We start from the raw sequence: 14993 nt of genomic DNA, 5'->3' as shown, positions 1-14993 counted from the left end.
AATGGACAAACATCAGCTGGAAGTGGCCGTGTTGCAAAACACCCACCGGCAGAAGCTGGCCGACCTCACTGACCGGCACCGCAAACAACTGATGGACTACCAGCGACAGGTGCAAGACCTGCAAAACCGAGATGCTGCCGGGAACGTGAACCGTGACCTTCTGGAGGAGAGGGAAATGGATCTCAGAAGGCTGAAGCAGCAGCTTACACAAATGCAGCGGCTCAACGACAGTCTGAACAACCTTGCTTCCGACCTCCGAGCAGAAAAGGAGAAGTTGGTTCGTCAGCTCCAAGACGCAACCCATCAGCTGGAGGAATCCGTTCTGCGCAACAACGAGGATTCCCTAAAGAACAACATCGCCGTGAGGGCTTTAAAGATAGAGAAAGGACGGTTAGTGGCCAAACTGTGTCGGGCCGAAAAGAAGCTTTTCCAACACAAGACGGAACAAAGCCTCAGAGAATGGTCACCCGCAGACAATGGCCATTCCGTTAAACTCGGTCAGGAGAAAGACCTGGAGATACTACACCTCCAAGAGAGGATCGAGCAGATGGACGCCGAGCACCAGGAAACGAAGGAACTGCTGTCCTTTGCTTTGGAGGAGCAGAACCAACTGACAGAATGCCTCAGGGAGCAAGAGGAGTACATCAAGGAACTCCGAGAGAGGCCAGAGCTTCAGGAGGAACTCGGCCAGTCGACCGAAACCTTCAGAAGCCATGACGTCTTACCCGCATCCGTGGAGGACAAAGACGTGCGTCTCCCATCCACGACCGACCAACACCCTCCCGTGGACCAAGACCCGGAGCGCCTCACACAACAGAGTCGCGCTGTCCCTCTGGTTGACCCGAAAGTCCTAGAGGAGATTGAAGAACTCGAGTGTGAGGTCTTTCAGCTCAACAGGTTAAAAGATGATCTCGAGGAGGAGATACAAGAACAACAGAAGATCATTCACAACCAGCAGCAGGGGAAGAGAGCACTGCTTCAGTCCTTACAGGAGCAGAAGGAGAAGGTGGACCGTCTTCAACACCGGCAGGAGGAGATGAACACCGAACGCGCTCAGCTCCTCGCAGCCAAAGACGAGATGATTCGGAATCTGCAAGTCACGCTGGAAGAGCTGAGAGCCCAGTTGCCCGGCAAAAGCCCGCACATTCCGAGAGAACCCTGTGAGGACGAGGAGGTGCGAGCAAGCCAGCCTCTCCCCAGGGAGAACGCAAGTGAAGAGCGTGATCCATCTCAAGCTGAAATTCAAAGGTTAGTCCAAGGGATCCAAGAACAGGACCCGGAGGCGAAGCTTCTCACTGAAGAGAACGTCCGGCTGACCGCGCAAGTGGATCGGCTCTCCAGAGAGGAGATCGGGAAACTCACTCGGATCATCCAGCAAAAGGATGTGGAGATTCAGGGTCTTTCCAGCAGAATCTCGGAGGCTTCTCACAGCCAGAACAGGCACGTGGAACAGCTTCAGCAGCAGTTGCAAGAGTGTGCTTTGAAAAGCCAACAGATCTTGGCCATCCTGAACGAGAAGATGAGGGAGAAGAGCCATCTGGAAAGGGACTATCACGAAATGACCCATCGACTTGCTGCCAAGGAAGCGGACCTCCAGAGGGCGCAAGAGGAAAACCAAAAACTGTCCACCAGAGTGGAAAGCAGCGGCCAGGAGGTGTGTACAGAAAGGATTCGGGACTTGTCACACGTGATTCGAGAAAAAGACCTGGAGGTGGCTGCGTTGAGTCAGCTATGCCAGACCTTCCTGAGGATCCTGCAAACACCCAGCCCTGGTCATGGGGTTCGAGGAGGTCGAATCCATCAGTTCCAGCAGCTTCTCCAGGAACGGGACACGTTAACACAGCGAGTGAAGATCCTGGAGGAGTGGAAAGAGCAGGTGCTGACCACCGTCCAAAATCTGAAGCGGGAGTCCCCCCAGCTTCAGACACATCTGCGACAACTGCAGGCGTGGGCGTGCCCCAACAGCGAGAACGTTCTGAAACCGCAGGCAGCCTCTCTGGACCAGATCCCAACTTACCAGGGACATGAAATAAACTTCCACGAGCTAGAGAAGGAACTGGCCCAACTGCAGCTCCGCATCGGGGAGCTCTGCAATGCCAAGGACCTCCTTTTAGGGAACCTTGGTGTGATTTTCCTCCAGACCTCCAGCGACTCCCGGAAGGCCGTGAAATCTGACCCCGTGAGTGAGGCCTCTCAGGTGATCGGAGAGGAGGTAGAAGAGCTCCGAAAACCAGGGCGAGGAAAAGAGACAAGGATCCGAACCCTCCGGGAAGATCAGCAGAGATGGATTGCTTCGGGGGCCGCCACGGGGGAAGGAGAAGGCAAAGCACGGGAACACAGCGGTGCCGATTCCCACACGGAACGGCCGACGGAGAAACCGGCCCTTCTGCGAAACTGCCTTCGGGCTCAGGAGCTCCGAACCCAAGCGAAAAGTGAGGAGCTGCTTTCCTTACAGGAGAAGCTCTGTGGCCAGCTGAGTGAGAACGAGCTGCTGAGGCAGGCGGTCACCAATCTGAAGGAGAGGGTGGCAGACTTCGAAGTGGACGTGTGTCGCCTGAGAGAGGAAAACGCCAAGATCGTGGAACGATCTAGAGAACAGGACATGGAGAATCGGGCGTTGCAAGAGACCAATCGGCTGCTGTCAGTGACGCAGAGAGAGGAGGCATCCCAGCATGCTGCGATGAGAGAGAAGGCCCTGGCCTTGGAGCAACTGCTGCGAGAGAAAGAGGAGGGCGAGACCGGGGAACTGAACCGGCTCGCCGCCGCCGTTCGCTCCACGCAGGAAAAGGCAGCTGCGTGTCAGCGGGAGAGAGATGACGTCGTGTTGGCACTGACACAGAAAGAAACGGAAGCCCGCGCCCTCCAGAAGGAGGTTCACCAGCTACGAGAGAGAGAGCTGCGCCTCACCCAGGAGCTGGAGAGAGGGCGGCAGCTCGCTGCAGAAGCCCAAGATTCTCGTCGCCGGGAAGCTTTGGCCTCGGAGGACCGAGTGGCTCAGCTGAGAGAGGAAGTGACGGTCTTGCAGGGAAAACTCGTTTGGTCTTCCGCTGCCATGCAAAAGGCCAGCCACGGAGCCAGGCTGCAGGTAGCGTCGCTGCGGGAGCAGCTGCACGTGGTCACCCAGCAGAAGGAGGAAGCTGTGCTCCGGCTTGCCGCCTCCCAGGAAGAGGGAAGGCGCTGTGATCAGACCCTAGCGAGCCTGAAGCTGGAACTGGCCGAATGGATGGAAAAGGCAGACGCCCTAGAAGGAAACCTGAAGTCCTTACAGGGACGTTTGCATCAAACCAATGCCGACTTGGAGGAGAAGGAGGACCGACTCCAAGAGTTCAAGAAACAGAACGAGGTCCAGCAGGAAATCCTGGAGGACACACAGAGGAGACTGATGACCTTAGTCAGTCAGTCCGAAGGAATGGCGGACAAAGCCCTCCTAAGGAGACTCTTCGTGGGAGCTCTCCAGGCAGCGGATGCGGAGCGGCAGGAAGCGTTGAGCTTGATGGCAAGCACGCTGGGGATCCGAGAAGACCAGCTGCGGCAGCTGCGCAGCCGGGAGCCCGCGGGTGTGCCCAGCGGGGGGACTGGGGGGCCTGGATCCAGAAGCGCCCCCAACACCCCTGCGAAACCAAATCACCAAGCTGTGGCCCAGCGTTCCTTTTCAGACCTTTTTGTCCAGTTTCTAGAAGCGGAATCTCATTCAGCTTTTCCACCGCCAAAACCCTCTGCTCGTGTCGTGAAGCCCCCAGATTCAGGAGGAAGGGGAAAGCCGCCTAAGAAACAAGGCCCATCACGACGGAACGCTACCCTGGCATCCACACCCGGAAAAAAGGACGTCAAGCCCCGCACCACAGCTGTGTCTCTTATTAATCCACCTGGACCGCAAATGGATGGATCGGAGCACCTTCTTCTAAATGCTGTCACTGACGCTTTACCCGTGTACACGCCGCATATACTATCACCTGCCCAGAAGGTTGGAAAGGCGGCCAAAGACCTCTCAAAGAAATAGACGATTGTGAGCCAGAGTGACACCACGCTTTGAACATCCCAAGTCACTCTGCGTGTCTACCTTATCTCCTAATGTTCTTTTTCAAAATGCCAAATGTTTCACGGTTTTGCTTTCAGCTGAAGAAACAGCTTTCTTTTATGACTTAACAAAAAAGGGGTCTCTCAATGACTGCAGAAGTATTCGCCAAAGTGAAAACACCGGTGACTTCCTTTTTATGTGTTAAGATCTTATTTATCGTTTCGACAGAAATTGAGGGCACACGTACAGGGGGAGCACCAGAGGGAGAGACAGAAGCAGGCTCTCCCCGGAGCAGGGATCCTGACCTGTGACCGGATCCTAGGACCCCCGGATCATGACATGAGCCAAAGACAGTTAACAGACTGAGCCACCCAGATGCCACAGCAGTGGTGACGTTCGTAGGACAGTCGACACTGATGGCCTTGGAAGCTGTGGTCTGTAATGCTGGAAGGTTTACACAAGGGCCAAGCGTCTACGGATACCTTATGCAGAGAACACATCAACTTGTTTCAGTGTTCCAAATGTATCAGATACACGACCACACAATCCTTGTATGGGAAAACAGGTGACTAGCACAAAAGTACACGATGAAGAGGACGTTTAAAAAAAAAAAAAAAAAAAAAAAAAAGTTTGCTTTTCCCAGGTAAGTCTCATTTCTCTTAATTTTTTATCTTCTAATTTTTAAAAATCATTTCCTTTTCTGTTGTCTGCAAAAGCACGCTATGGCTAACCTGATTTCTCTCGGGCCTTATGTAGGTTGGCCTGCTTAGGAGTATACTACTTATTCTCTGACTTGCTTCCCACCCCCAACCCCGCCAAATCACTCTGCCTTAGAGACCATTTTTGAAATGGGAATGAATTCCATCTTATTCTTAAATGGAAAACCCAGCGGCTTACGGTTCTGCCCTAAGTTCTAGAAGTAGCTCCTCTTGATCATCCTTTAAGCGGTTTGTAACTGGAAGGTCCATGGTCGACTCCCTTGTTCATTTCTTCAGAAGCCCCTTCAAATCTTCATTTGCTGGATCATGGCGCAGGCTGTCAGGGAACTGGAGCTTACTTGGGAAGAAACTGTGCCTGGTCCCCGTGCTAAGGAGGGCTTGTTGGCCAGGGGATCCGATCTGGGGGAGCAGAGTGGGAAGGGAACTTGGGGTGAGGCCATCCGAGGCCCTCCAAAGTTACCGGATGCCAAGACAACACTTCCTATTGAACCTTCACCTCAGGCTTTCCATCAGAACGGACTCTGATATATGGACATCCATTTCCTGCTGAGACTCTTAAGGCGTAGGACAGGTGCTTCTCTAGGATGTGAAGCTGTCATGTGACCAGGAGGGAGACGTGGTCATCAAATCCAAAATGTAGTAACTTCCATTGATGTTCACGCAGTTGATCCCAAGGGAATCGCTGGGTGGCCAAGGGGTAGAAGGAAGAGCGGACGTCCTCCGGCACCATGGAATCTGGCAATGCACTGTGGACAGAAGCCCCCACCTCCACCTGCAGGTAGGATATGCAGACTTGGGCTTCAGCCTGGAGCGGGAAGGCCTTGGGAACTATATTCAGCTGGTGGTGGTGGTGGTGGTGGTGGGCGGGGGGGGGGGTCCGGTCCCATGACCCAGAGAAGAATGGACAGCTGGAGAGGAAGGCTCAGAGTCTGTGAGAGATGCTGTTTCCAGGAGAGCCCAGTGCATGGCCAGCAACTGCTGCTCTCATGGTCTCTCACCAGGGCCGAGGAGGGCCGTTTCTTGCATTGGGAGCCCATGGACGATTGACAGATAGCATGGACAGAGAGTCCAGGGACTCCAGGAAGCAGGAGAGGAGGCTGCTACAGCCTTTTGACCTGGGCACGAACAGCTGGTTTTTTCCTCAAGCTTTTTGTTTTTGTAGTTGAGAGAGCGCCCTGGCTGGAAAAGGGGGTGAAAGGGAGAGGGAGAAGCGGGCTCCCCGCCGAGCAGGGAACCCCCTGCCAGGCTCCATCTCAGGATCCCGAGATCAGGACCTGAGACAAAGGCAGACGCTTCACCAACTGAGCCACCCAGTCACCCCCAACAGGTCAATTTTGCTTGCACAGATCCGAGAGCCTTCTGTTGAGGGGAGACCCTCCCCCCTCTGCGTGGGCTCGTTAACAAGGAACAGCTGAAATGGGTTTCTGTAAAACCGATAAACAAGGAATATGTTGCCTCCAGTACCCAAAAAGTACGGAAAGATGTTGGACTTGTATGTCCTTTTTTCTTTGTAAGGATTTTACTTAGGGACTTGACAGATCACGAGAGAGAGAAAGACACACAGACAGAGAGGACAAAGGGCTGGTAGGGGCAGAGGGAGAGGGAGAAGCAGGCTTCCTGCTGACCAGGGAGCCTGATGCAAGGCTTGTTGCCAGGACCCTGAGATCAGGATCTGGGCCCAAGGCAGACCCTTGACTGACAGACAGAGCCACCCCTGCAGGTCCTTAACGAGTGTGCCCAACAAATATCCTCACAGTAGGATCTCCTGGATGTGATGTCCCATCTGTATTCCCGGAGAAAGACGAATGCGCTAAGATCCTGCCCACAAAGTTTGCCTGTTTTAGAGCAGAGCGGTTTGGGTGCCCCGCGCGTAACAAGGTAAATCCTGTCTCCTTCAAGGTCAAGGCACATGCGATCGAGAGGCACTGAACAGAACATACTGGCCAAATGTATTAGAGCAAAATATTCACCCTCGTTAAATCTGTGGGGCTCCCTCATGGCTTTTTCAACGACTTAACCTCAAAGAGAAAGCAAGAGCAAAAGCTAGCAAAGGAGCCGGGGCCCGGGGTGGTGGCAGGGACAGAAAGGCAGAGGCGGAGAAAATCCCAAGCGGACTCCACCCTGAGCACACAGCCCGACATGGGACCCTAGCCCATGACCCTGAGAGCCTGACCTGAGCCAAAAGCTCAACCCACTGAGCCCCCCAGGTGTCTCCGGTGTTTTCAGGGTACAGGGGTTTATTTTATCAGGGACGGTAAGACAAGCAGATACACAAGGAACTCTCACAACGCAAGAAGCGTTCATCGACTCCCTGATCCCAGGAGAGAGGAGGTCCTGAGAGCCATGGAGGGCCACCCAGGGAAGCACCAGGGGCGGTCAGGAGAAAGAGGGAGTGAAGGGACAGACGACACGGGCAAGACCCTTTACTGTGGTTTCCATGGCAAGGGGCAGGTGAATCCGGCTAAGCACATTTAAGACTGCCTAGTCGGTGTCATGTCAGTGGGTTCCGGGACACAGTGGTGTCTGTCTGGAGTCGTCTGTCCCTGCCCCTGGGGTGATCAGGGCAGGGGATAGTGGCCCAGAGTGAGAGTTTCTTACAAGAGGTGGTTGGGGGTAAAGGCTCCAAATTGGTTGCTTTACACGTGAAAGCTCTGCCTGTAGGCAAGCTGCGGACCATCTCTAGGAATTAAGTAAGCCTGCCAGGGAAAGTCCCTCCAAAGTCAGCAAGGCCCGAGATGTCAAAGCAGGAAAGACAGAAGGCAGAATCTATGGTTCTTATACTCGCTATAAACAGAACGTGCATTAAGTCCGTGAAGGTTAGCCAACCGGTGCATCTTGGCAACAGTACACTTCATTCAGAACCTACGCTGTAGAGGCACAGGAGGCAATCGGCCTCCTTGGAATTTTGCCAATTAAATTATTTTAGTGAATTTATGATTTCCTTTTTACTTTTTATTGGTTAGAGATTTGATGTATTCATTTAAGAGAGCGAGAGAGCGAGAGAGCGAGCAAGCAAGTGGGACAGAGCAGGACCCCGGGGGAGCAGCAGGGAGAGGCAGAGGGAGAAGCAGACTGACTCCTTGCCCAGCAGGGAGCTTGACATGGGGCTCTATTCCAGGATCCCGGGATCAAGACCTGAACTGAGGTCAGGTGATTAACCATGTGAGCCACCCGGGTGCCCTTGTAAATGTTGGATCTACAACCGGGTCAAATTCTGAACCTACGATGAATTAGTTCGTGGGGGCCCCGGGGGGGGGGGTCCCCCTACCTCCTGTATTCAGTTTTCTCTCTCCCACTCCTCCTTTGCTCGGGTTTGTGTCTTCCTGGATATACTGGGGGTGGGGTGGGGGGGTGTCTTTTGCCCTGCTCCTCGTTCTCGGTTTTTTCTTCCAGAGAGTCTCAAATCAGCATCATCAGCCTTGGGGCTAATGTCGCGGCGAGGGTTGTATGGTCGCACGCCTCCTGGCGGAAGTCAAGGTGGGACCGGATCCCCTCAGTGTGCCATTCTTACATTTCCCTGCGTCGCGGCCTCCCTCCTCCGTTGCACCCACAACACAGAGGGTCACCCCCGGGGCTGTGCTTGGGGTGTGCTTTCCCCCATAGGATCCGGACGTCCGCATCCATCACTGGCCCAACACCCAGTCCCTGGAACTGAGGCACACCAGTCAAGCATGTCCTGCGGTTGCCAACCTCAGGGGGGAGCCCTGGAGACCAATACAGGCCACATGCAGGTCACATGGGTGACGCCTCCCCCCAAGATACAGTCCATTCTCCTTCATTCTCACCTCGTTGGCAAGGAGGGGACCTTAGTTTGGAAATGGATGGCGACCTCCGTGTGAGATAACAGAACACGGGCCAACACACAAGCTGGCCGGCGATGGCCAGTTCCCTCCCGGATCGTGACTGTCCCCTCTGAAGCCAGTTAGTTAGCGAAGGAGCAGGTCAAGCTGACCCCCGCGTCCTCAGTTAACATACGGACACCGTGCCTGGGATGCTGCCGCTTGTTTTAATCACCATCTCCTCAGGTCCCCGATGAGAGAGACATTCCTGCTCCAGACTTGTGGGATGCCCTGACACCCGACACGGGTGACTGACCAACGGTTTACTCGTCACATACCCTCACGCTTCAGGGGAGGAGGATACCACACACCGTGCAGGACGACACAGACGTCGCGCTTGAGAACAGAGAGAACCGGCAGCAGGGCCTTCGAAGGCAAGACTCGCTTCTTGAAACAAGAGGGTGTGGCAAGTCCTGGTTCCCATGGGAGGGGGTGAGTGGCTGGCCTGAAGAATTCAGTGGGCTTCTAGGGAACCGAACGCTGCTCCCCCAAAACCAACAGGCACTATGGCTAGTCCCTAGGATGAGAAGGGTGTTTGGGGAAGAGACCTCCCCTGTGAGGGAAGAGGGAGAGGAGAACGTGCAGGATGCCATTCGGGTCCCTCCTTGATCTTCCGCGTGTCAACACAGCCCCTGACACGGAATCTTCATTGCAGGCCTTATGCCCCAAGAGGGTACGACAAATGCTTCTAGAACTAACAACGGAACGTCCCAGAGAAACAGTGTACGGGCTAAACACAGAAAGGTAAGCTGTATTCCTCTATGCCGGCAACGAATATGGAGGCTCCACAATCCAACACACCTTCGCAAAGAAACTACTTCGTACAAAGAAACTACTTCGGGATAAATCTAACAGTGCCTGTCCAGGCATCCCATGCTGAAAGCTATTTAGCACTGATACAGGAAGTCCAAGATAGAAATAAATGGAAGAGATACACCACGTTCGTGATCTGGAAGACTAGGCATCGTCACGATGTCAATTCTCCCCAGACTGATAGAGAGACGTAACGCCATGTCTATCAAAATCCTGTCAGCTTCGTGTGTTTTTGTAGAGATAGACAAAAATATTCTAAAATCTATGTGGAAGGACAAAGGAATCCGAGTAGTTTCAAAACCGGTTTTGAAAAGAAGAGTAATTTGGGAACGCAGTCTTTAGAGTGTCAGAGCTTAGTAGTAGTTGTAACAAGGAAGCCCGTGTTGGTATTGGCAGGACGACAGTCCCACAGAACAAAGACTCCAGAAACAGTCCCCACAAGTATGCCCATCTGAGTTTTGAAAAGGGTGCTGAGGCAATTCCATTCCAGACAGCTCGGTTTGGTGCCGACCACAGCCATCTAGAGCTTGTGAGGAGCTCAGAGAGGCCACCCTCAGAACACAGCAGCAGCAGAGGGGGAGGATGGTGGTGTGACCGAGCTCCTGCCAGGTGGGAATGGGAGAGAGACTGTGTGCCCAGGGTTGTGTGGGTGGGCGGGGCCCAAAGACCTATCCGGCGGGCGATGCCTTCCGAAGGCCGGGGGAGCAGGGAAACTGTCCATTCAGCGTGGGGGCCCGGCACCCAGGAGCGGGAAGGTGGTTAGGATAGCTGACGGGCGGGGCACTGAGACACTTGAGCGGAGTCTGAGCAAAAGCACCTCCCGTTTTCCAGGCTTCTGTGAGGCTTGCTGCTTGTCTGGCGTCTCAAGACCCCACAAGCTTGTCCCGGTGGGCGTAGCACCTCACAACCTCCAGACCCACGGACACTGGTCTGAGGACAGACACCCCTTTCCAGCTCCTGTACTTCGTCCTCAAGGTCGGCGCGGAGGACCAAGAAGTGAGCAGCCCTTGGGAAGATGCTCCTCTGCACGGAGGTACCTGTAGGGCATGATGTCAGGGCCCCGTGTCTCCGGGGGGGCTGGGGCCTCGCTGGGAGGCGGGCCTGTGTCTCAGGAGTACACCGGTTTGCCAAAAGGTAGCCGTCAGCTTGTGTGCCCCTCCTTTCGCAGCTGAGAGGAGCCCAGAACGGTGCCTCGTTGATGGAGCTGCTAACTATGTGGGGGGCCTGGAGACAGAGCGAGCGGAAATGCGGCCGAACCGGGCAGATGAGGTTTCAGCCTTGCTGGGGCTCAAGTCTCGCTAGAAGAGACCGACTTGAAGCCCGTAAGTGGAGTGTTGATGGGAGAGGAGTTCCGTTCTCCTCCTCGAGTAGGTTACGTTCCACGAGGGGTTGTCAGGATCCCCACCGTGCACCTGAGATCAGGCCAGGCAGGGGTCAGTGTGTGTGTGTGTGTGTGTGTGTGTGTCTTTGTGCGTGTGTGTCTTTGTGCGTGTGTGTGTGTCTGTAGGGGGAATGGCCTTCCTTTTGGGTGGGTTGTGGCTCTCAGTGATTGGAACCCATGATGAACAGGACTGACAGGATGCGTGAGGGACTCACCCCCTGGCTGGCCAAGACAGGAAGGAAATAACGACCCGTGACATTCGTCATTACTGTTTTGCATTGAGTGCTGGGAAGTACAGGGTGCGTTAGAGTTTGTAATTTGCTGAGTAATGTTCAAGCGGAGACCAGGAGGCTAAGAAATCCAGGCGGATGTGGGAAGGTGTTCCGTTAGGGCCGGGAAGGATGTGTAGTGTTGAAGGAATTGACAGAATGTCCTTGAAGCTGGGGCCACGTGGGGACCGTGGGGTGGGGAAAACCAACGTTTGGGGTGACGACTTGTCGTTTTTGTAGGGTCTTGGAAACGAATCATAGTGATTTAAAACATTGGGTCCAGACCCCAAGCAGATCCTACCTCTGCCTCTTATGAGCCGTGTTGCTAAAGCATTGTACGTCTCCGTTCCCTGATGGGACGAATGGGGATGATGATAATCCCACGTCATAGAGGACTGTAAAGACGAAGTGAAATTTAACATTAACAAAACACTTAGCGCCATGTCTGACACGCAGGAGGTGTCCGTGGTGGCTCGTTCAAGACGTAAAGAAATACACAGATTAGTTTGGAAGACTTGGGGACAGTCTGTGGTGACGTTTGTGAACATACGTGGACTCCATGCCACTTCATTTCTTCTCCAGCTTTCAGATGCTCTTGACCACATGTGTCACACTGTTGAATGAGAAAGAATTTTTCTCAAATGGACAGTTCTTTGTCCAGAGAGTCTGCAGCGCCACTGAAATGACGAGAGGGAAATAAAAGGCTTTGCAGTACCGTGTCCCAATTAGCTGTGCTTAAAATGCCCTGATCAATTGATTTAGTTCGTATGTGTGGGTAACCGTTTGTGCGAACTTGCTTCAAGTCAATTGACTCTAGAGTCACTGAGACACAGAATACGGACAGAGAAGTAGTATGGCTAGAGCTTGGCTTTTCTGGACTCTCTATGGGATAGGTGTTTTGTTCTGTTTTGTTTTTGTTTTCAGGTAGGAAACATCTTTATTATTGGCCTCGACTCATTCATCATACAGTGTCCAACGTGGATTCCGTGTCCTGACAACCTGCCTGGCGCATTACTCCGCTGGCCGCTCTGGTCCAGACGTCAGGCCGTCCCCCGAGGGAAGCCAACCCCACCGGCCCCAAAAGTTCATGCTTGGGGTGCTGAGCGCCAGCCTGTCCCAGGAATGGGCCCCTTGGTTCCTGGCCCTCTACTCCGGCCAGCAGTTCTGGGGAGGCCGAGGCTGGAGCCCGACACTCTCCTTGGTTTCGGGATCGTTTAAGAAAACCGAGGAGACAAACGTTTCACCGTCTTTAAAAACACAGGAGTCTGAGGAGAGAAGCCAAGGTCCGCCGCTTGGCAGCTCCGTGGGAGGACGAAGCATCCGTGTCCCTTGCCGCCGACCCACTCTGCGCCGCCTCCTTATGCCCACGCAGAAGCCCATTTTCAGGCGGCGGTATTGGCACAGGTGGTGCTGGCCGACCTGGCAGCGACGGTCGGAGCCGCGGGTGTAGCCGGGGTAGCTGCGGTTGCTGTGGATGCCTCCGCTGGAAGCAGCTCTCGGGGCCCTCGCAGGGGAAGACGCTGTAGCGCTTGCCGCTCGACATGTGCCCACACCCCATGCAGTCCACCTGCAGCTCCGGCTTCGCCAGGCTCGGAGTCGCTGGCAGCGCCCGGGGCTGAGGCCCAGGAAGCTGCTGGAGGCCTGCAAGGCCCCGTGGCCAGCACTTCGCGAGCTGCCGCCCCCTCTGTGGCCGCACCTTCCCTGCCTGGGCCTCAGGCGGGGCCCCGGACTCGCTCGCCTTTGCCGCCGCCGCCACCCACCCTGGGAGCCGGCCTCGTGCTGCAGCCGCTTTTCTCTGGGATCGTTTTTATCATTTCTCTGCTCTCCTCTGTCTCAGTCTCCCGACGCCTTCCTGCGTCTGCAGCCCACACATTGTCGGGGAAGTTTGGGTTTGGAATGGCAGACTAAATAGTGGTTCCCAACCCAGTGCCAACCAGCAAAGCATGAAGGACTTTGGCGTTTTTTGTCTTTTTTTTTTTTTTTTTTTTTTAAAGATTTTGTTCATTGGACAGTGAGAGATCACAAGTAGGCAGAGAGGCAGGCAGAGAGAGGGGGAAGCAGGCTCCTTGCTGAGCAGAGAGTCCGATGCAGAGCTGGATCCCAGGACCCTGAGATATTGACCTGAGCCGAAAGCAGAGGCCTTAACCCACTGAGCCACCCAGGCGCCCCCTGTGGCCATTTTTTTTTAAAGAAAAGACAGATGCTTATGTCCAACTCTAGACTCAGGGAGTCAGAGCCCTCTGGGATAGGCCCCAGGGTACAAGGACCAAGCATGTTTACCATCTAGATGCATTTCACGGCAGCTTTTTTGGCACTGGGCTTTCCATTATCTGAAAAAAACATTCAGCGAGATTGGGAGAACCCAATAAACTAACGTTTGATGACATTTAGCAGGGCTCTGCCCTTCAGGGTCTGGGATAGCGTGAGCTACATGTTTGGTGTAACGTGTTACACACCCTTAGGTCTTGTCAGAAAGGGATGGATTGGGGCGCCTGGGTGGCTCCGTAGGTTAAAGCCTCTGCCTTCGGCGCACGTCATGATCCCAGGGTCCTGCGATGGAGCCCCGCATCGGGCTCTCGGCTCAGCAGGGAGCCTGCTTCCTCCTCTCTCTGCCTGTCTCTCTGCCTACTTGTGATCTCTCTCTGGGAAAAAGAAATATATATATATATATATATATATATATATATATATATATATATATTAAACCTTTAAAAAACAAAATAAATTTAAAAATTTTGAAAACGTTACGGACTGTTTTTTCTTTTGCTTGGTTTTGTACATCAATTTTATGTATTTCACAGAGAACGAGCCAGACAGCATAAGCAGGGGGGGACAGCAGGGGGAGAGGGAGAAGCAGGCTCCCCGCTGAGCAGGGAGCCCAACAAGAGGCTGGATCCCAGGACCCTGAGATCAGGACCAGGACCTGAGCTGATCCCAAGAGTCGGACTCTGAGCCAAACCGAGCCACCCAGGCACCCTTACAGGAAAATAAATGGCCAGGCTAAAGAAAGAGCAGGGACAAAGTGAGGCCTGTCATTAGAAGAGGCGTGTGAGACCTGTTCACCAACGGCAAGGTAACGCGTCGTCTTCTCACTCGGGACTTAACAGATACAGAGAGTCAACATATTTGTGAGATAATCAGATCAATCTGAACTGTGACTTGACATGTCACGCCACTGAGAAATTATGTTGAAATGTTTAAAGAGTGACGATACTTTTGTGGGTCTATCTATGTGTGTGTCGCACAAGGGCAGTTTTGTTCCCTGGGAGATGTTTGGCCACGTCTAGGACACATTCGGTGGTCAGAAGCAGGAGTGAGGAAGACACTCTCTGCCTCTGGTGTGTGGAGACCAGGGGTGCTGCTAAGCATCCTAGTAAGCTCAGGACAGGGCCCTCAGCCAAGAACGATGGGGCCCAAGATGTGGGGAACGCCAAGATTGGGAAACCCTGTTCTGGAGACACATGTTGAAGTAGCTGTGCGTCCAATGACAGGATGAAGATATTTGCTTCAAGGGGCGCCCGGGTGGCTCAGTGGGTTGAGCCGCTGCCTTCGGCTCAGATCATGATTCCAGGGTCCTGGGATTGAGCCCTGCATGGGGCTCTCTGCTCAGCACGGAGCCTGCTTCCCCCCTTCTCTCTCTGCCTGCCTCTCTGCCTACTTGTGATCTGTCAAATAAATAAATAAATAAATAAATAAATAAAATCTTTAATTAAGAAAAATAAAAAAGAAGAGATTTATTCAACATAGGCCTAAATGGGTTGACAACGTAAATGTCCAACAACATGTGAATGAAGAAACAGACTGAGTATATCCATACAAGGCAATGCTATACACCGGTAAAGAAGGAATCAACTACTGATCAATGCAACAAACATGCACGACTTAAACACACTGTCTCCCCAAAAGCAGCTAAAACAGTATACACAATAGGATTCTATGTAAATGAAATTCTAT

The 14993-nt window shown here is 53.5% G+C and overlaps 1 pseudogene across 1 annotated transcript; it reads left to right on the top strand.

Annotated features, from left to right (window-relative positions):
• Position 1: 1 nt before the first annotated feature.
• LOC309854262 (thyroid receptor-interacting protein 11 pseudogene) lies at positions 2 to 4000 on the top strand (annotated as a pseudogene). The gene has a single exon. The product of its transcript is annotated as a thyroid receptor-interacting protein 11 pseudogene (transcript).
• Positions 4001 to 14993: the final 10993 nt, after the last annotated feature.

The sequence above is a fragment of the Mustela nivalis genome (genome assembly GCF_964662115.1).
Source record: "Mustela nivalis genome assembly, chromosome: 19".
Classification (NCBI taxonomy): domain Eukaryota; kingdom Metazoa; phylum Chordata; class Mammalia; order Carnivora; family Mustelidae; genus Mustela; species Mustela nivalis.
The sequence above is the reverse complement of the archived record's forward strand: the minus strand, read 5'-3'. Positions and strand labels throughout refer to the sequence as shown.